At 60.1% G+C, this 21,766-nt stretch overlaps 3 long non-coding RNA genes across 3 annotated transcripts; all 3 read right to left on the reverse strand.

Moving 5' to 3' along the window:
* Positions 1-7,123: 7,123 nt before the first annotated feature.
* On the reverse strand, positions 7,124-9,630 carry LOC142359350 (uncharacterized). The gene is made up of 4 exons (XR_012762281.1): positions 9,571-9,630; positions 8,834-9,193; positions 8,634-8,743; positions 7,124-7,227 (listed from the first exon to the last, which is right to left on the reverse strand). It is a non-coding gene; the product is annotated as an uncharacterized LOC142359350 (long non-coding RNA).
* Positions 9,631-13,407: 3,777 nt separating this feature from the next.
* On the reverse strand, positions 13,408-14,390 carry LOC142359351 (uncharacterized). The gene is made up of 3 exons (XR_012762282.1): positions 14,302-14,390; positions 13,591-13,950; positions 13,408-13,500 (listed from the first exon to the last, which is right to left on the reverse strand). It is a non-coding gene; the product is annotated as an uncharacterized LOC142359351 (long non-coding RNA).
* A 1,695-nt stretch (positions 14,391-16,085) lies between these two features.
* LOC142359349 (uncharacterized) lies at positions 16,086-20,776 on the reverse strand. Its single transcript, XR_012762280.1, has 2 exons — positions 20,253-20,776; positions 16,086-16,315 (listed from the first exon to the last, which is right to left on the reverse strand). It is a non-coding gene; the product is annotated as an uncharacterized LOC142359349 (long non-coding RNA).
* Positions 20,777-21,766: the final 990 nt, after the last annotated feature.

The raw sequence follows: 21,766 nt of genomic DNA on the forward strand, positions 1-21,766 counted from the left end.
TACAGAGCAACAGAGACAGGGAGCCGGCTAAAGAAATTCTGGAGGGAGAAAAAGAGGGAGAGGTAGCAGGACACAAACACAGACAGAAGACGGGAGGTACAGGGAAAGGGAAAGAAAAGGAAAAAGAAAAAAAAAAACAAACAAAACAATCACAGCAGCGTGGGAGAGAGGAGGATCCAGGGGAGGGCCCGGGACGCAGAAGAGGGGCGACAGGCCCCGGAGGCCCGCCACTCACCGCAGATCTCACTCTCGGCGCTGCCGGGAGACTCTGCCGCTTCAGGCGCTTCTCTCTCCTGCGCTCCTCCCTTCCTCTTCCGTAACTCCGGTCGCATTGGCTGTCCTACACCTAAGAAAAAACGCGCATGTGTCGCGGCTCTCAGGACACGAGGCTCCCTAGGCACGTAGCCTCGCTCGCTCACGCGCTCCACAACCGTACCATGCTGCTGCTGGTGACACATACAGACCCTGCGGGACACGCTGGCGGCCTGGCCTGCTGCAGGCTACCAAGAGGGAGCCTTCCTCACCCGCAGAGGCAGGCTCTCTCCTGCCTGCGGAGCCAGGCAGCTGCCAGCCAGGTGGCCTCTCCATTTTTTCTTCTTCTTCAGCCTTCTCGGGACTCTCCAGCTTCAGCCCCGCCAGCTCCCGTCCGCAGCCACTCAGCGCTCCGCCTCTCCCTTTTCGCCCCCACGACGCCAGGAGACCGAGGCCCGGCACACACAGCCCTCACAAGCCTGGAGCGGGCGCAGCCAACGGCATCCCCCAGGGCAGGAACGGACAAACGCGTCCTCAGCGCGGCCCCTGCCACAGAGAAAGAAGCAGCGGCGACCGCGTTAAGGGAGGACGAGGCACGCTCGAGGCCCAGTGTGCCGCCCGCACCACGGGCCTTGGGGGAGGCCGGGGGGCTCCGGGACAGGCTTCAGGGGGACGTGCTGGAGCTGGGGGCGGCTGCGCAGGGGCGAGCGGGGCCGGGGAGCGCTGCCTAGTTGGGGGGGGTGCCCGCCTCCTTCCCCCCTTCCCTGCGTCACCTCCCGCCTCTGGCCCCGGGGCTGCCCGCACCCGCCTCGCCTCCAGCGCACCGGCAGGCCTGTCACAGCGGGCGGCTCGAAGCTTCCCGTCCCACCACCCTCGGGCAGCCACCACGCACCCCCGCACCCGTCGCAGGGGGAGCCCGTGCCTCACGGCTGGCCTCTCTGCTCCCCCGCCGCCCCGGCACCCGACACCAGGGCGCCGCCATGCTGCTGCGCCGCACCGCGCATGCGCCACGTGCCGACGGCGCGCCGGAGTGGCCAGTCCCCAGTCCCTGCGCGGAACGCCGAGCTGCAGTACCGCATCGCGGCCAGGGGGACGGCGCCAGCGGACACGGCGCGGCGCCCACGCCCGGCCCCACCTCCGGGTCCAGGCAGCGCGCGCCGCCGGCACGGGGCGGCGCCGCCGGCACGGGGCGGCACTCCGCACGGCTCCGGGCAGCGCCCTGCCGCGCGCCTCCCGCTCCGAGCAGCCCCCGACTCGCGGCTCCGAGACGGCGCCGCACCCCCGCCGCTCCTTGCCCCCGACCCGGACCCCGACCTCCCGGGGGCTTTTCCCCCAGGACCTGCCACTCCATCCACACCCCCACACACCCCGCGCTCACCTTCTCCCTCGCTGCAGCCGCAACCCGGCTACGGCTCCGCTCCTCCCTCGACTCGCACCGGCCCCTCCACAGCCACCCGGGCCACGGCAGCACCGGGCCCTCCACCGGCAGAGGGAGGGGCCGTCGCCATCAGCCGTGCTGCCCGCACCTGGGGCTCCTCCGGCTCCGGCCCACGGCTGGATCCCACGGTGCCGTCATTGGGCAAACACAAAGACCCTCTGAAGCCGTTTGGGCATTTCAGCAAGCAGGCAGGCGTCCTTTATTGCAGCACCGGACACACAGGGCACGGCTCCTCCCAGCGCGCACAGCACCTGTGCCACTCGAGCGGCAGTACCGAATTTTGGTCACCGGGTGGCAGCAGCGAGCTCTTGGACACGGCGCCACCGCGCATTCGCGTCTCCCGAGCCGCAGTACCGAACTTTGGTCACCGGGTGGCAGCAGCGAGCTCTTGGACTCGGCGCCACCGCGCATTGGCGCCACCCGAGCCGCAGTAACGAACTTTGCTCACCGGGTGGCAGCAGCGAGCCCTGCGGCACGCCCGGTCGAGGCGCGGCCGCACCGCTTTCTGGGGACCGGACGCAGCGGGAAGGCTGCAGAAAAACACACGGAACTGACCACAGAACTACCCTTCGTCCCGCGCAGCGGGGGCTGTGGCGGGACCAAGCACAACGCCTCGTCGCACATAGCCCGAGAGCAATGCGGCTGCCCGGCAGCCGAGTCCCTGAAAACGACACCTCCCGGCATGCCCTGGCTAGCAGGGCTCGGCCGCCCGGCAGCCGGAAGACTACACCTCCCGGCATGCCCCGGGGAGTAGCGTGACCGACAGCGCGCCCCGCGCCCCAGCACTACAGCTCCCAGCACGCCGCGGGAGCTGCGGGCCTCGGCTTGCGGGGACACCGTGCCCGAAACGGCGCTGGACCCCCCGCCGCTCCTTGCCTCCCACACGGACCCCGCCTCGGCAGGTACCGTCGCCCGCCTCGGGGCTTTCCCCGGGACCCGCCGCTCCATCGACCGCCCCGCGCTCACCTTCTCCCTCCCTGCAGCCGCAGCCCGGTCACGGCTCCGCTCCTCCCTCGGCTCGCACCGGCCCCTCCACGGCCACCCCGGTCACGGCAGCACCGGGCCCTCCACCGGCAGAGGGAGGGGCCGTCGCCATCAGCCGGTGCTGCCCGCACCTGGGGCGGCCCCGGCCCACGGCTGGAGCCCGGCAGGAACAGGGGGCCGTCGCCCCTGCCCCACAGCCCGTCCCCTTCCTCCCCTGGGCTCTGGCGCAGCCCCTCGTCCCGTGCAAACCACGCACAAACGCAGCCGCGAGGGCAAAAGGGACCGCAGGTCTTTATTCAGTCACGCACCCAGCCAGTCCCAGGGAGCCGCTCTGCTCCGGGGGCTCGGGGCCCCCGATGCTCCCTCTGCCCCTCCGACACCTCGGCAGTCCTTCCCGCAGCTGCGCCCGTTGCTCCAGCAGGGAACAGTCGGTCAGTCGGCTCCAGGAGCGATGCGCTGCTCGGCAGAGGCCGCCAAAATGAGGAGCAGGGGTGCAGGCCACTACAAGAGAGGAGAAAAGTGACAGCGGCGGTGTAACGAGAAAGCACGAAGCAGGGAAAGGGACAGCGAGAGAAGGACGGGGGACAGGCAGTCCCACAGAGACGGGAGAAAGAAGCAGCAGGAAGAGAGGAAGAGTGGCAGCAGAAAGAAGGAGAGGGAGCAGGACAGAGACCGAAAAAGGATGGGGGAGCAGGACAGAGGCGCAGAAAAAAACCTGCAACGGGCAGCACGACAAGAAGGGAGGAAAAATGAATAGGGGCAGGGACCCGGACTGAGACAGATGGGGAAAAGACAAAAAAAAAAAGCTACAAAAACAGGGCAGAGAGGGAGGAATGAGACAACATGGACAGGGAGCCGGAACGCAAACGACGGAGGGAAGGGGCGAGGGTGGGCAGGACAACACGAAACAAACCACATAGCTACACGCTACAGGGAAAAGAGGGAAGACTTAAGAAGTAGGGGAGCGGGAGCTGAACAAAAGAGAGCCAGAGAGCAAAAAGCCAGAGAGTAATGCGTACAGAAAGAAAGGGGGGGGGGATTCTAAAACAGGGTCATCGGGGAGACAGACACAAGTAAGAAGGACAAAGGACAAAAGCAACAGGCTACGAGGTGGAGAGGGAAGAATCAATGAATATGGACAGAGCGCTGGCCAGGAGAGAGACCGAGAAAGGCAAAAGATGGCACGGGTGACAGGGCAGAGAGGAAGGAATTTAAAAACCAGGCACAGGGAGTCGGACAGAGGGAAAGGCAGAAATAAAGGAGAAAAAGTGACGGGCCACGGGGCAGAGAGGGAGGAATGGATAAAGAGCAACAGGGGACCGGACAGAGCACAATGGAGAATGGAAAAAAAGCAAAAGCACGCTCCAGGGAAGACGGAGGGATTGAAGAACCGCGACCAGGAGCTGGACAGCGAGACACAGAGGAAGACCAAAAAACCAACGAAACAAAACCAGTGATGGGCTACAAGATGGGCTGGGGGAAGCAAAAAACAGCGCCAGGGAGCTGGACACAGAGAGAGGGAGACAGACAGACCAATAGCGTGGGGCTACAGGGGGCAGAGGGACGAATTAAACACTGAGGACGGGGAGCCAGACAGAGAGAGAGGGAGATCGCGGAGAACAGTGGTGGGTGCAGGAAGAAGAGGTAAGAGTTAATAAATGGGGACAGGGAGCCGCACAGGGAGGGACCGAGAAAGGCAAACACAGCAGCAGGGCATAGGGCAGAGAGGAAGAACTAAAAAACAAGGGCAGTGAGACAGACATAGAGAGATGGAGAAAAGAAAAAAGCAATGGGTGATGTGGCAGAGAGGGAGGACTTAAAAACAGGCACGGGAAGCAAGAAAGACTGAAAGGCGGGGGGGCGGGGCTGAATCCAATAGGCAACAGGATGGAGAGGGAGGACTTAAAAGTGAGGGACGAGAAGCTGGGAAGACAGAGAGGTGGAGAAAGAAACAGAATCACAACACGCTACAGTGCCAAGAAGGAAGAAGCTGAACAACAGGGACAGGGAGCCAGACAAAGAGAGCCAGAGAAAGAAAAAATACCGACGGGCCACAGGACAGAGAGGGAGGAATGAAACAATAGGGATCCGGAGCCGGGCAGTCAGAGAGGGAGGAAGAAGAAATAGCCAGGGGCAATAAGGCAGAGAGAGAAGGCGGCAAAAACAGGGATCTGGACCAGATCGATGACAAAAGACAAGGACAGTGATGGGCTATAGGGAGGAATGCGAAGACAGGGGCGAGGCGCCAGATGCGGAGCAAGGCACACAGGAAGTACAGCAAAAGCTAGAGAGCAGAGAGGGAGGAATTAAACCACAGGGATAGGGAGCCGGGGAGGGAGCTGGAAAAAGGGATGCAGGAGGGGAGACGAGGAGGAATTAAAAAATTGGGATCCAGAGACCGAGAAAGAAGTAAAATTGCCACAGGCTAAAGGGCCCAGAAGGAAGAAATTGAAAACCAGGGAGCAGAAGCCAGCCAGAGAGAGACGCAGAAAGGAAAAACCACGATGGGCTCCCAGACGGAGAGGGAGGAATTTCAAAAAGGAAGGGAGCGGGAGCCATACACAGAGAGACAGAAAAAGGGAAGATAGCAACAGGCCACAGGGCAGCGAGGGAAGAACTGAAAAGTAGGGACAGGAAGCCGGACAGAGCGCAACGAGAAAGAAATGGCCGGGGGGGAAACACAGCACCACCACCTGCGACAGGCTACAGGGCTAGCCCAAGCTGGCCAGTGGAAATATTCCGTACCACAGACGTCACGCGCAGCTTATAAATGGGGGCTGGCTGCGGGGCAGGAATCAGCTCTTCTCGTTTCCGCGAGTTGGAACCCGCTCTCGTCCGGGAGGTCAAACTATTTTGGAATTTAGCGAAACTTGCGATTTCCGGGTTCCGCAATCGCTGTTCGGGGACTGCCTGTGCACCGGTCATCGGGTGGTGAGAGAAACTGTACTGCGTATAGTTTGGTTCGCATGTGCGTTGTTGCAATTATTATCATCGTTATTAGAATTATCAACAGTATTTCCTTTGTTGCCTTACTAAACTGTCTTTATCTCAACCGACAAGTTTTACCTTTGGTCCATTTGTCCTCCGCATCCCGCTGGGGAGGGAACGGGCCGGGGGTGGGGGCTGTGAGCGAGCAGCTCTCTAGTGCTTAGTTGCCGGCTGCCAAGTTAAACCATGACAGACAGAGAGGGAGGAATTAAAAAAAAACAGGACTGGGAGCAATCTACAGAGAGACGTCCGGGAACGAAAGTGTAAACAGCACCGCGTACAGGGCAGAGAGGGAGGAATTCAACAAAAATAATAAGTAAAGACAGGGAGCCGGACAGAGGGACACAGAGACAGAGAAAACAGCAATGGGCTACAAGACAGAGAGGGGGGGATTAAAAAATCCTGGCGGGGAGCCGGACCGGGAGAGACGGCAAAAGAAATGAAATTGCGCCGTGGCACAGGGAAGACAGGAGGACAACATTGAAAACCAGGGCCTGGGAACTGGAAAGAGAGCGCCAGAGAATGAAAGAACTCCTGATGGGCTCTAGGGCAGAGACAGGAGGAACGAAAAAACAGGGGCGGGGAGACAGCGAGAGACAGAGAGAGAGAAATAAGAGGGGGGGAAAGCAACAGGCCGCAGGCTCCGGAGGGAGGAAGTGCGAAAGAGGGGCTGGGAGCCGCACAGGGAGAGGGTGGAGAAACAGACCTGCAGAAGTGACAGGGTATGGGGCAGAGAGGGAGGAACTTAAAAAAATCAGGACCTTGAGCCAGAAGAGACGGAGAAAATAAAAATGGTGACGGGTAACAGGGCAGAGAGGGAGGAATGAAAAAACAGGGACAGGAAGCCAGAACAGAGAGACTGCGAAGGCAAAAAGTCCCGACAGCTTCCGCAGAGAGGGCGAGGAACTGAAACTTAGAGACAGGGAGTTGGACAGAGAGAGACAGAGAAAGAAAAAGAGAAAAAAGACGGAGATGCAGAAAGGGAAAAGGAGCGACAGGACAGAGAGGGAGGAATTCAAAATGAGGGGCAGGGAGCAGAATAGAGAGAGATAGAGAAAGAGGCAGACGCGCAACGTGCTACGGAGCTGAGAAGGAAGACCTTGAACCAGAGGGACAGGGAGCCGGACAGAGAGTCCCAGAGACGGCAAAAGTACCGACGGGCTATAGGGCAGAGAGGGGGGAAAGCAAAAACCGTGATCGGGAGCCAGACAGAAAGAGATAGGGAAGGAAAAAAAAGCCACGGGCTACAGGGCAGAGAGAGGGAGGACCTAAAAGATGGGGACAGGGAGCTGGTCAGAGATGGAGAAAGCAGGTACACGGGAGCGGGGAGGGGGTTGGAGGGGGCAGGGAGGAAAAAAAAGCCAAAAATCACAGCAGTGTGGGAAAGAGAGGGATCCAGGGGAGAGCCCGGGATGCAGAAGAGGGGCGACAGGGCTCCGAGGGCCCGGCACTCACCGCAGATCTCGCTCTCGGCGCTGCCGGGAGACTCTGCCGCTTCAGACGCTTCTCTCTCCTGCTCTCCTCCCTTCCTCTTCCGTAACTCCGGTCGCTTGGCTGTCCCCCACCTAAGAGAAAACGTCCATGTCTCGCAGCTCTTGCGAGACAAGGCTCCCTAGACACGTAGCCTCGCCTGCTCACGCACTACGCGCAGGAACAAGACAAGAGGGAAAGAGAGAGAGTGAGAGAATGACGAGCGGGCAGCAGAACTGACGGATCAAGAGAGAAACTGAATCAGGGGAATAAAGAACGCCGGAGGGAGACAAACGTACAGGCAACAAGCCAGATGGACGAGGGCAGAAGACACACAGATCAGGACAAAGAGGTGGAGAAAGTGAAAACAGTGATGGGCTGCAGGATGAGAAAAAAGGCCAAGGAGCAGGACAGAGGAGAATAACGGGACAGCAAGCTGGACAGGGGCATATAGCAAGAAACAAAGGGACAGGCAGCAGTATGGAGATATACAGACAAAGAGTTACGGGGAGGATGGAGGACAGAGAGAATGAGAGAAAAGGGACAGGGAGGGGGGCACAGATGGAGAAAGAAATGCTGGCGACAGAGAGAGGAAGAAAGCGACAGGACAGAGGCAGAGAGGTAGAGAAAGGAAGAAAAAAGTAGCGACGAGTAGGAGGCCAGAGGCACAAGGAAAAGACAGGAGGAAGGACAGAGTGACAGAGAAAACCGGTGAGGGACAGGACGCCAGAAAGAAAGATACTGTGAAAGAGAGCGCGACAGGGAGCAGGACGCTGGGACAGACAGCAACCGAGAGCAACCGAGAGAACGGCAGCGAGGTGGAGCACAAGAGAAAACAGGGACTGAGAGCAAGACCGAGGGGTGAAGCAATAAATAATGGGGCTGGGGAGCAGGACAGCAGAAGAGAGAGACAGAGAAGGGGACACATAAGACAACCGCAAACTGAGAGGGAGAAGGAGAAGAGCACAGAGGGTCACAGACAAAAAGAGAGGGACGGCAGAAAGAGAAAAACAAGACGAGGGAGAAGGACTGAGGAGCAGAGAGAAAAAAGTACAGGGAAAAGGACAGAGATGCAGAAAACAAGGCAAGACTGGAGCCAGAACACAGGGCAAAACTGACAAGGACAGGCAGCGCAACAAAGGGATGGAGGAGGAAAGAACAGTGATGGGCCGCAGCACAGAGAAAAAGAGCAAGAAGAGCAAGAGAAGGAGAATGACAGGAGGGTGTAGACAGAAAGGGAACTGGACAGAGATAGGCAGCAGGGCACAGAGATGGAGAAAGAAAAAACAGCAACAAGGACAGGGAATGAGGAATAGAGAGGAAAAGAGCGGGACAGGGAAACAAATACAGACAAAAGAAGGGGAGGTACAGGGAAGGAAAAGAAAAGCTGGGGGGGGGGGGGGGGGAGGAGGAATCACAGCAGCATGGGAGAGAGAAGGATCCAGGGGAGGGCCCGGGACGCAGAAGAGGAGCGACAGGGCCCCGGAGGCCCGCCACTCACCGCAGCTCTCGCTCTCGGCGCTGCCGGGAGACTCTGCCGCTTCAGGCGCTTCTCTCTCCTGCGCTCCTCCCTTCCTCTTCCGTAACTCCGGTCGCTTGGCTGTCCTACACCTAAGAAAAAACGCGCATGTGTCGCGGCTCTTAGGAGACGAGGCTCCCTAGACACGTAGCCTCGCTCGCTCACGCGCTCCACAACCGTACCATGCTGCTGCTGGTGACACATACAGACCCTGCGGGACACGCTGGCGGCCTGGCCTGCTGCAGGCTACCAAGAGGGAGCCTTCCTCACCCGCAGAGGCAGGCTCTCTCCTGCCTGCGGAGCCAGGCAGCTGCCAGCCAGGTGGCCTTCCATTTTTTCTTCTTCTTCAGCCTTCTCGGGACTCTCCAGCTTCAGCCCCGCCAGCTCCCGTCCGCAGCCACTCAGCGCTCCGCCTCTCCCTTTTCGCCCCCACGACGCCAGGAGACCGAGGCCCGGCACACACAGCCCTCACAAGCCTGGAGCGGGCGCAGCCAACGGCATCCCCAGGGCAGGAACGGACAAACGCGTCCTCAGCGCGGCCCCTGCCACAGAGAAAGAAGCAGCGGCGACCGCGTTAAGGGAGGCCGAGGCACGCTCGAGGCCCAGTGTGCCGCCCGCACCACGGGCCTTGGGGGAGGCCGGGGGCTCCGGGACAGGCTTCAGGGGACGTGCTGGGGCTGGGGGCGGCTGCGCGGGGCGAGCGGGGCCGGGGAGCGCTGCCGAGTTGGGGGGGGTGCCCGCCTCCTTCCCCCCTTCCCTTCCGTCACCTCCCGCCTCTGGCCCCGGGGCTGCCCGCACCCGCCTCGCCTCCAGCGCACCGGCAGCCTGTCACAGCGGACGGCTCGAAGCTTCCCGTCCCACCACCCTCGGGAAACCACCACGCACCCCCGCACCCGCCGGAGGGGAGCCCGCGCCTCACGGCTGGCCTCTCTGCTCCCCCGCCGCCCCGGCACCCGACACCAGGGCGCCGCCATGCTGCTGCGCCGCACTGCGCATGCGCCACGCGCCGACGGCGCGCCGGAGTGGCCAGCCCCCAGTCCCTGCGCGGAACGCCTGGCTGCAGTACCGCTCCGGGTCGGGGCAGCGCGCGCCGCCGGCACGGGGCGGCACCTCCGCACGGCTCCGGGCAGCCCCCGACTCGCGGCTCCGACACGGCGCCGAACCCCCGCCCCTCCCTGTCCCCGACACGGACCCCGCCCTCCCGGGGGCTTTTCCCCGGGACGCGCTGCTCCATCCACCTCCCCCCGCACCCCGCGCTCACCTTCTCCCTCGCTGCAGCCGCAGCCCGGCCACGGCTCCGCTCCTCCCTCGGCTCGCACCGGCCCCTCCACGGCCACCCCGGTCACGGCAGCACCGGGCCCTCCACCGGCAGAGGGAGGGGCCGTCGCCATCAGCCGTGCTGCCCACACCTGGGGCTCCCCCGGCCCCGGGCCCACGACTGGAGCCCGGCAGGAACAGGGGGCCGTCGCCCCTGCCCCACAGCCCGTCCCCTCCTCCCTTGGGCTCTGGCGCAGCCCCTCGTCCCGTGCAAACCAAGCACAAATGCAGCCGCGAGGGCAAAAGGGACCGCAGGTCTTTATTCAGTCACGCACCCAGCCAGTCTCGGGAGCCGCTCTGCTCCGGGGCTCGGGGCCCCCGATGCTCCCTCTGCCCCTCCGACACCTCGGCAGTCCTTCCCGCAGCTGCGCCCGTTGCTCCAGCAGGGAACAGTCGGTCAGTCCGCTCCCGGAGCGATGCGCTGCTCGGCAGAGGCCGCCAAAAATGAGGAGCAGGGTGCAGGCCACTACAAGAGAGGAGAAAAGTGACAGATGGCTGGACAGCGGCGGTGTAACGAGAAAGCACGAAGCGGGGAAAGGGACAGCGAGAGAAGCACGGGGACAGGCAGTCCCACAGAGATGGAGAAAGAAGCAGCAGGAAGAGAGGAAGAGTGGCAGCAGAAAGAAGAAGAGGGAGCAGGACAGAGACCGAAAATGAAGAACGGGGAGCAGGAAGGAGATGCAAAAAAAAACCCTGTAGCATTGAAAGAGGAAAAAAGAATAGCGGCAGGGACCTGGGCAAAGAGAGATGAGGAAATAGAATAGAATAGACATGGAGAAAGCAGTAGATCTGTGACGCGCTATGGAGCCGAGAAGGAAGGCCTCAAATCAAGGGACAAGGAGCCAGACAAAAGAGCACCAGAGACAGCAAAAGTACTGACAGGCTACAGAGCAGGAGGAAAGCAAAAGTAGTAACCGGGAGCTGAACAGAAAGAGGGGAAGACGGAAAAAAACGCCACGGGCTGCAGGGCAGAAAGAGGGAGGACCTAAAAGATGGGGACAAGTCAGAGACAGATGGAGAAAGACGGTACACAAGAGCAGAAAAAAAAATAGTCGTAGCAGTGTGGGAAAGAGAGGGAGCCAGGGGAGGGCCCAGGATGCAGAAGAGGGGTGACAGGGCCCCGAGGGCCCAGGACTCACCGCAGCTCTCGCTCTCGGTGCTGCCGGGAGACTTGGACACTTCAGATGCTTCTCTCTCCTCTCTTCCCTTCTTCTTCTGTAACTCAAATCGTTTGGCTCGCCTCCACCTGAGAGAAAATGCATGTGGTTGTCTTAGAGCTCATACGAGACGCGGCTTCCTAGACAAGAAGCCTCACTGCACACTGTATGCAGGAATAGGACAGAGAAAGAGAGAGAATATGATGAGTGGGAAGCAGAACTCACAGATCGAGAGAGAACTTGAATCAGAGGAATAAACAAGGCAGGAAAGAGAGATAAAGACAGGGAAGAAGCCGGAAGAAAAGGGCCTTTCTGGCCTCTACTCGCACCCCCCAGCCTCCCATCTCTTTCCAGCCTCCTTTTTTTCTGGCCTCTACTCTCGCCCCTGGCCTCCCACCCCTCTGCGGCCTCCCACCCCTTTCCGGCCTCCTTTTTTTCTTTCTGGCCTCTACTCTCGCCCCTGGCCTCCCACCCCTCTGCAGCCTCCCACCCCTTTCCGGCCTCCTTTTTTTCTTTCTGGCCTCTACTCTCGCCCCCGGCCTCCCACCCTGCTGCGGCCTCCCACCCCTTTCCGGCCTCCTTCTTTTTCTGGTCTCTACTCTCGCCCCCAGCCTCCCACCCCTCATCAGCCTCCTACCTCCCATTTTGCTGGCCTCTACATAGTTCAGCTTCCCACCCCTCTGCAACCTCCTACCTCTTTCCAGCCTCCACTCCCCGCCCCGAGCTTCCCACCCCCGTCCCCACACACTGACAGAAAGAGAAAAACAACAGTGAACAGGGAAAAAGGTATTAAGAAACAAAGAAAGGGTCAGACGAAGAAGAGGGTGGTTAGGGTTGGAACCCCAACACAAACCAGCAAGGGGCTAGTGGACAGAGAGAGAGGAAGAGAAGAAAGGGCCGGGAAGCAAGACAGAGAAGGAGAGAAAGGCAAAAAGGGAGAGCCGGCTGGACAGGGACGTATAGCAAGAAACAACCAGACAGGCAGCAGGACAGAGACACAGAGACAGAAAAACCGGGGGACAGGAACCAGGACAGAGTGACGGCGAGAGGAAACAAGGGCCAGGGAGCAGGACAGCGATGGAGAAAGAAGCACTGCGGCAGCAGGGTAGAAAGAGAAGGAAGAAAGGCCAGAAGAAGGATGGGGAATGACAGAGAAGGGAAAGAGAAGGACAAGGAGCAGGACAGATTGTCAAAGAAAGGGAGTGGGACAAGGTGATACTGAGAGAGAAAAAGGGGACAGGGAGGCAGGATAAAGTGAAAGACAGGCAAAAATAAGAGACAGGGGAGCAGGACAGAGACGGAGGGGGAAACGCCTCGGCTGGGCAGCAGGAGAGAGAGGCGGAGAAGGGAAAAAACAGCACAAAACCTGGGACGGCCAACCTGGGTGGGCGGGGAGCAGGTCAGAGAGCCGGAGAAAGGAAAAACACTGCTGTGGAGCAGCAGAGGGGAACGGAGAAAGAAAGAGAGCGAGGGGGAGCAGGGCAGAGAAACGGAGAGAGAAAATAAGTGACGGGGAGCAGGGCAGAGCACTAGGAAGACGAAAATAAGACACGGGAGAAGACCGAGGAGCTCAGAGAGAAAGAAGGGTCGAAAGAAAACGCCAGAGAGGTAGAGAAATCAAGAAAAACAGGGACGAGGAGCCTTGCAGAGACGGAGCACGAAAATGTTGGGCCGGTGAGCGCGAAAGAGGGAGAGAGAGACAGGGGCAGGGGGAGGAGATGAAGAAGAAAGGAGAGACAAAGATGGCAATGGAGCACAGGACACACAGGCAGAGAGAGAAAAAGGACAGTGAACAGGAAAAAAGGGACCGAGAAACAAAGAAAGGGTCAGATCTAGACAAAGAGACCAAGAAGAGGGGGGGCGGGGGGGGGGGTGTGCAGGGAAACCCCAAAACAAACCAGCAAGGGGCTACAGGACGGAGAGAAAGGGCCATGAAGCAGGACAGAGAAGGAGAGAAGGGCAAAAAGGGAGAGCTGGCTGAACAGGGACGTATAGCAAGAAACGACCGGACAGGCAGCAGGACAGAGAAACAGAGCAACAGAGACAGGGAGCCGGCTAAAGAAATTCTGGAGGGAGAAAAAGAGGGAGAGGTAGCAGGACACAAACACAGACAGAAGACGGGAGGTACAGGGAAAGGGAAAGAAAAGGAAAAAGAAAAAAAAAAAACAAACAAAACAATCACAGCAGCGTGGGAGAGAGGAGGATCCAGGGGAGGGCCCGGGACGCAGAAGAGGGGCGACAGGGCCCCGGAGGCCCGCCACTCACCGCAGATCTCACTCTCGGCGCTGCCGGGAGACTCTGCCGCTTCAGGCGCTTCTCTCTCCTGCGCTCCTCCCTTCCTCTTCCGTAACTCCGGTCGCTTGGCTGTCCTACACCTAAGAAAAAACGCGCATGTGTCGCGGCTCTCAGGACACGAGGCTCCCTAGGCACGTAGCCTCGCTCGCTCACGCGCTCCACAACCGTACCATGCTGCTGCTGGTGACACATACAGACCCTGCGGGACACGCTGGCGGCCTGGCCTGCTGCAGGCTACCAAGAGGGAGCCTTCCTCACCCGCAGAGGCAGGCTCTCTCCTGCCTGCGGAGCCAGGCAGCTGCCAGCCAGGTGGCCTTCCATTTTTTCTTCTTCTTCAGCCTTCTCGGGACTCTCCAGCTTCAGCCCCGCCAGCTCCCGTCCGCAGCCACTCAGCGCTCCGCCTCTCCCTTTTCGCCCCCACGACGCCAGGAGACCGAGGCCCGGCACACACAGCCCTCACAAGCCTGGAGCGGGCGCAGCCAACGGCATCCCCAGGGCAGGAACGGACAAACGCGTCCTCAGCGCGGCCCCTGCCACAGAGAAAGAAGCAGCGGCGACCGCGTTAAGGGAGGACGAGGCACGCTCGAGGCCCAGTGTGCCGCCCGCACCACGGGCCTTGGGGGAGGCCGGGGGCTCCGGGACAGGCTTCAGGGGACGTGCTGGAGCTGGGGGCGGCTGCGCGGGGCGAGCGGGGCCGGGGAGCGCTGCCTAGTTGGGGGGGGTGCCCGCCTCCTTCCCCCCTTCCCCTGCGTCACCTCCCGCCTCTGGCCCCGGGGCTGCCCGCACCCGCCTCGCCTCCAGCGCACCGGCAGCCTGTCACAGCGGGCGGCTCGAAGCTTCCCGTCCCACCACCCTCGGGCAGCCACCACGCACCCCCGCACCCGTCGCAGGGGAGCCCGTGCCTCACGGCTGGCCTCTCTGCTCCCCCGCCGCCCCGGCACCCGACACCAGGGCGCCGCCATGCTGCTGCGCCGCACCGCGCATGCGCCACGTGCCGACGGCGCGCCGGAGTGGCCAGTCCCCAGTCCCTGCGCGGAACGCCGAGCTGCAGTACCGCATCGCGGCCAGGGGACGGCGCCAGCGGACACGGCGCGGCGCCCACGCCCGGCCCCACCTCCGGGTCCAGGCAGCGCGCGCCGCCGGCACGGGGCGGCGCCGCCGGCACGGGGCGGCACCTCCGCACGGCTCCGGGCAGCGCCCTGCCGCGCGCCTCCCGCTCCGAGCAGCCCCCGACTCGCGGCTCCGAGACGGCGCCGCACCCCCGCCGCTCCTTGCCCCCGACCCGGACCCCGACCTCCCGGGGGCTTTTCCCCAGGACCTGCCACTCCATCCACACCCCCACACACCCCGCGCTCACCTTCTCCCTCGCTGCAGCCGCAACCCGGCTACGGCTCCGCTCCTCCCTCGACTCGCACCGGCCCCTCCACAGCCACCCGGGCCACGGCAGCACCGGGCCCTCCACCGGCAGAGGGAGGGGCCGTCGCCATCAGCCGTGCTGCCCGCACCTGGGGCTCCTCCGGCTCCGGCCCACGGCTGGATCCCACGGTGCCGTCATTGGGCAAACACAAAGACCCTCTGAAGCCGTTTGGGCATTTCAGCAAGCAGGCAGGCGTCCTTTATTGCAGCACCGGACACACAGGGCACGGCTCCTCCCAGCGCGCACAGCACCTGTGCCACTCGAGCGGCAGTACCGAATTTTGGTCACCGGGTGGCAGCAGCGAGCTCTTGGACACGGCGCCACCGCGCATTCGCGTCTCCCGAGCCGCAGTACCGAACTTTGGTCACCGGGTGGCAGCAGCGAGCTCTTGGACTCGGCGCCACCGCGCATTGGCGCCACCCGAGCCGCAGTAACGAACTTTGCTCACCGGGTGGCAGCAGCGAGCCCTGCGGCACGCCCGGTCGAGGCGCGGCCGCACCGCTTTCTGGGGACCGGACGCAGCGGGAAGGCTGCAGAAAAACACACGGAACTGACCACAGAACTACCCTTCGTCCCGCGCAGCGGGGGCTGTGGCGGGACCAAGCACAACGCCTCGTCGCACATGCCCGAGAGCAATGCGGCTGCCCGGCAGCCGAGTCCCTGAAAACGACACCTCCCGGCATGCCCTGGCTAGCAGGGCTCGGCCGCCCGGCAGCCGGAAGACTACACCTCCCGGCATGCCCCGGGGAGTAGCGTGACCGACAGCGCGCCCCGCGCCCCAGCACTACAGCTCCCAGCACGCCGCGGGAGCTGCGGGCCTCGGCTTGCGGGGACACCGTGCCCGAAACGGCGCTGGACCCCCGCCGCTCCTTGCCTCGCACACGGACCCCGCTCGGCAGGTACCGTCGCCCGCCTCGGGGCTTTCCCCGGGACCCGCCGCTCCATCGACCGCCCCGCGCTCACCTTCTCCCTCCCTGCAGCCGCAGCCCGGTCACGGCTCCGCTCCTCCCTCGGCTCGCACCGGCCCCTCCACGGCCACCCCGGTCACGGCAGCACCGGGCCCTCCACCGGCAGAGGGAGGGGCCGTCGCCATCAGCCGTGCTGCCCGCACCTGGGGCGGCCCCGGCCCACGGCTGGAGCCCGGCAGGAACAGGGGGCCGTCGCCCCTGCCCCACAGCCCGTCCCCTCCTCCCCTGGGCTCTGGCGCAGCCCCTCGTCCCGTGCAAACCACGCACAAACGCAGCCGCGAGGGCAAAAGGGACCGCAGGTCTTTATTCAGTCACGCACCCAGCCAGTCCCGGGAGCCGCTCTGCTCCGGGGCTCGGGGCCCCCGATGCTCCCTCTGCCCCTCCGACACCTCGGCAGTCCTTCCCGCAGCTGCGCCCGTTGCTCCAGCAGGGAACAGTCGGTCAGTCGGCTCCAGGAGCGATGCGCTGCTCGGCAGAGGCCGCCAAAAATGAGGAGCAGGGTGCAGGCCACTACAAGAGAGGAGAAAAGTGACAGCGGCGGTGTAACGAGAAAGCACGAAGCAGGGAAAGGGACAGCGAGAGAAGGACGGGGACAGGCAGTCCCACAGAGACGGAGAAAGAAGCAGCAGGAAGAGAGGAAGAGTGGCAGCAGAAAGAAGGAGAGGGAGCAGGACAGAGACCGAAAAAGGATGGGGGAGCAGGACAGAGGCGCAGAAAAAACCTGCAACGGGCAGCACGACAGGAAGGGAGGAAAAATGAATAGGGGCAGGGACCCGGACTGAGACAGATGGGGAAAGACAAAAAAAAAAAGCTACAAAAACAGGGCAGAGAGGGAGGAATGAGACAACATGGACAGGGAGCCGGGAACGCAAACGACGGAGGGAAGGGGCGAGGGTGGGCAGGACAACACGAAACAAACCACATAGCTACACGCTACAGGGAAAAGAGGGAAGACTTAAGAAGTAGGGAGCGGGAGCTGAACAAAAGAGAGCCAGAGAGCAAAAAGCCAGAGAGTAATGCGTACAGAAAGAAAGGGGGGGGGATTCTAAAACAGGGTCATCGGGGAGACAGACACAAGTAAGAAGGACAAAGGACAAAAGCAACAGGCTACGAGGTGGAGAGGGAAGAATCAATGAATATGGACAGAGCGCTGGCCAGAGAGAGACCGAGAAAGGCAAAAGATGGCACGGGTGACAGGGCAGAGAGGAAGGAATTTAAAAACCAGGCACAGGGAGTCGGACAGAGGGAAAGGCAGAAATAAAAGGAGAAAAAGTGACGGGCCACGGGGCAGAGAGGGAGGAATGGATAAAGAGCAACAGGGGACCGGACAGAGCACAATGGAGAATGGAAAAAAAGCAAAAGCACGCTCCAGGGAAGACGGAGGGATTGAAGAACCGCGACCAGGAGCTGGACAGCGAGACACAGAGGAAGACCAAAAAACCAACGAAACAAAACCAGTGATGGGCTACAAGATGGGCTGGGGGAAGCAAAAAACAGCGCCAGGGAGCTGGACACAGAGAGAGGGAGACAGACAGACCAATAGCGTGGGGCTACAGGGGGCAGAGGGACGAATTAAACACTGAGGACGGGGAGCCAGACAGAGAGAGAGGGAGATCGCGGAGAACAGTGGTGGGTGCAGGAAGAAGAGGTAAGAGTTAATAAATGGGGACAGGGAGCCGCACAGGGAGGGACCGAGAAAGGCAAACACAGCAGCAGGGCATAGGGCAGAGAGGAAGAACTAAAAAACAAGGGCAGTGAGACAGACATAGAGAGATGGAGAAAAGAAAAAAGCAATGGGTGATGTGGCAGAGAGGGAGGACTTAAAAACAGGCACGGGAAGCAAGAAAGACTGAAAGGCGGGGGGGCGGGGCTGAATCCAATAGGCAACAGGATGGAGAGGGAGGACTTAAAAGTGAGGGACGAGAAGCTGGGAAGACAGAGAGGTGGAGAAAGAAACAGAATCACAACACGCTACAGTGCCAAGAAGGAAGAAGCTGAACAACAGGGACAGGGAGCCAGACAAAGAGAGCCAGAGAAAGAAAAAATACCGACGGGCCACAGGACAGAGAGGGAGGAATGAAACAATAGGGATCCGGAGCCGGGCAGTCAGAGAGGGAGGAAGAAGAAATAGCCAGGGGCAATAAGGCAGAGAGAGAAGGCGGCAAAAACAGGGATCTGGACCAGATCGATGACAAAAGACAAGGACAGTGATGGGCTATAGGGAGGAATGCGAAGACAGGGGCGAGGCGCCAGATGCGGAGCAAGGCACACAGGAAGTACAGCAAAAGCTAGAGAGCAGAGAGGGAGGAATTAAACCACAGGGATAGGGAGCCGGGGAGGGAGCTGGAAAAAGGGATGCAGGAGGGGAGACGAGGAGGAATTAAAAAATTGGGATCCAGAGACCGAGAAAGAAGTAAAATTGCCACAGGCTAAAGGGCCCAGAAGGAAGAAATTGAAAACCAGGGAGCAGAAGCCAGCCAGAGAGAGACGCAGAAAGGAAAAACCACGATGGGCTCCCAGACGGAGAGGGAGGAATTTCAAAAAGGAAGGGAGCGGGAGCCATACACAGAGAGACAGAAAAAGGGAAGATAGCAACAGGCCACAGGGCAGCGAGGGAAGAACTGAAAAGTAGGGACAGGAAGCCGGACAGAGCGCAACGAGAAAGAAATGGCCGGGGGGGAAACACAGCACCACCACCTGCGACAGGCTACAGGGCTAGCCCAAGCTGGCCAGTGGAAATATTCCGTACCACAGACGTCACGCGCAGCTTATAAATGGGGGCTGGCTGCGGGGCAGGAATCAGCTCTTCTCGTTTCCGCGAGTTGGAACCCGCTCTCGTCCGGGAGGTCAAACTATTTTGGAATTTAGCGAAACTTGCGATTTCCGGGTTCCGCAATCGCTGTTCGGGGACTGCCTGTGCACCGGTCATCGGGTGGTGAGAGAAACTGTACTGCGTATAGTTTGGTTCGCATGTGCGTTGTTGCAATTATTATCATCGTTATTAGAATTATCAACAGTATTTCCTTTGTTGCCTTACTAAACTGTCTTTATCTCAACCGACAAGTTTTACCTTTGGTCCATTTGTCCTCCGCATCCCGCTGGGGAGGGAACGGGCCGGGGGTGGGGGCTGTGAGCGAGCAGCTCTCTAGTGCTTAGTTGCCGGCTGCCAAGTTAAACCATGACAGACAGAGAGGGAGGAATTAAAAAAAAACAGGACTGGGAGCAATCTACAGAGAGACGTCCGGGAACGAAAGTGTAAACAGCACCGCGTACAGGGCAGAGAGGGAGGAATTCAACAAAAATAATAAGTAAAGACAGGGAGCCGGACAGAGGGACACAGAGACAGAGAAAACAGCAATGGGCTACAAGACAGAGAGGGGGGGATTAAAAAATCCTGGCGGGGAGCCGGACCGGGAGAGACGGCAAAAGAAATGAAATCGCGCCGTGGCACAGGGAAGACAGGAGGACAACATTGAAAACCAGGGCCTGGGAACTGGAAAGAGAGCGCCAGAGAATGAAAGAACTCCTGACGGGCTCTAGGGCAGAGACAGGAGGAACGAAAAAACAGGGGCGGGGAGACAGCGAGAGACAGAGAGAGAGAAATAAGAGGGGGGGAAAGCAACAGGCCGCAGGCTCCGGAGGGAGGAAGTGCGAAAGAGGGGCTGGGAGCCGCACAGGGAGAGGGTGGAGAAACAGACCTGCAGAAGTGACAGGGTATGGGGCAGAGAGGGAGGAACTTAAAAAAATCAGGACCTTGAGCCAGAAGAGACGGAGAAAATAAAAATGGTGACGGGTAACAGGGCAGAGAGGGAGGAATGAAAAAACAGGGACAGGAAGCCAGAACAGAGAGACTGCGAAGGCAAAAAGTCCCGACAGCTTCCGCAGAGAGGGCGAGGAACTGAAACTTAGAGACAGGGAGTTGGACAGAGAGAGACAGAGAAAGAAAAAGAGAAAAAAGACGGAGATGCAGAAAGGGAAAAGGAGCGACAGGACAGAGAGGGAGGAATTCAAAATGAGGGGCAGGGAGCAGAATAGAGAGAGATAGAGAAAGAGGCAGACGCGCAACGTGCTACGGAGCTGAGAAGGAAGACCTTGAACCAGAGGGACAGGGAGCCGGACAGAGAGTCCCAGAGACGGCAAAAGTACCGACGGGCTATAGGGCAGAGAGGGGGGAAAGCAAAAACCGTGATCGGGAGCCAGACAGAAAGAGATAGGGAAGGAAAAAAAAGCCACGGGCTACAGGGCAGAGAGAGGGAGGACCTAAAAGATGGGGACAGGGAGCTGGTCAGAGATGGAGAAAGCAGGTACACGGGAGCGGGGAGGGGGTTGGAGGGGGCAGGGAGGAAAAAAAAGCCAAAAATCACAGCAGTGTGGGAAAGAGAGGGATCCAGGGGAGAGCCCGGGATGCAGAAGAGGGGCGACAGGGCCCCGAGGGCCCGGCACTCACCGCAGATCTCGCTCTCGGCGCTGCCGGGAGACTCTGCCGCTTCAGACGCTTCTCTCTCCTGCTCTCCTCCCTTCCTCTTCCGTAACTCCGGTCGCTTGGCTGTCCCCCACCTAAGAGAAAACGTCCATGTCTCGCAGCTCTTGCGAGACAAGGCTCCCTAGACACGTAGCCTCGCCTGCTCACGCACTACGCGCAGGAACAAGACAAGAGGGAAAGAGAGAGAGTGAGAGAATGACGAGCGGGCAGCAGAACTGACGGATCAAGAGAGAAACTGAATCAGGGGAATAAAGAACGCCGGAGGGAGACAAACGTACAGGCAACAAGCCAGATGGACGAGGGCAGAAGACACACAGATCAGGACAAAGAGGTGGAGAAAGTGAAAACAGTGATGGGCTGCAGGATGAGAAAAAAGGCCAAGGAGCAGGACAGAGGAGAATAACGGGACAGCAAGCTGGACAGGGGCATATAGCAAGAAACAAAGGGACAGGCAGCAGTATGGAGATATACAGACAAAGAGTTACGGGGAGGATGGAGGACAGAGAGAATGAGAGAAAAGGGACAGGGAGGGGGGCACAGATGGAGAAAGAAATGCTGGCGACAGAGAGAGGAAGAAAGCGACAGGACAGAGGCAGAGAGGTAGAGAAAGGAAGAAAAAAGTAGCGACGAGTAGGAGGCCAGAGGCACAAGGAAAAGACAGGAGGAAGGACAGAGTGACAGAGAAAACCGGTGAGGGACAGGACGCCAGAAAGAAAGATACTGTGAAAGAGAGCGCGACAGGGAGCAGGACGCTGGGACAGACAGCAACCGAGAGCAACCGAGAGAACGGCAGCGAGGTGGAGCACAAGAGAAAACAGGGACTGAGAGCAAGACCGAGGGGTGAAGCAATAAATAATGGGGCTGGGGAGCAGGACAGCAGAAGAGAGAGACAGAGAAGGGGACACATAAGACAACCGCAAACCGAGAGGGAGAAGGAGAAGAGCACAGAGGGTCACAGACAAAAAGAGAGGGACGGCAGAAAGAGAAAAACAAGACGAGGGAGAAGGACTGAGGAGCAGAGAGAAAAAAGTACAGGGAAAAGGACAGAGATGCAGAAAACAAGGCAAGACTGGAGCCAGAACACAGGGCAAAACTGACAAGGACAGGCAGCGCAACAAAGGGATGGAGGAGGAAAGAACAGTGATGGGCCGCAGCACAGAGGAAAAGAGAGAAAAAGAGCAAGAAGAGCAAGAGAAGGAGAATGACAGGAGGGTGTAGACAGAAAGACTGGGACACGTCAAAGGGGCACTTGGGGGACACACACATCGGAAGGGTAGAAAGGAAAAGGGAGGGATGGGGAGCAAGACAGCGTGATAGAGCGAGACGGAGGAAATGGAGTGCAAGGGCGCAGAAAAGCAGAGGTACTGGGAAGAGGAAAGAACGTCAGGGAGAGAAAGGTGAGGGTGGGGAGCAGGAGAGAGGTAGAGAACAAAAAAAATAGCCACAGGCAGAATAACAGAAATACGGAGAATAAAAAA

This window comes from Opisthocomus hoazin, unplaced genomic scaffold (assembly GCF_030867145.1).
Source record: "Opisthocomus hoazin isolate bOpiHoa1 unplaced genomic scaffold, bOpiHoa1.hap1 HAP1_SCAFFOLD_199, whole genome shotgun sequence".
NCBI lineage: Eukaryota > Metazoa > Chordata > Aves > Opisthocomiformes > Opisthocomidae > Opisthocomus > Opisthocomus hoazin.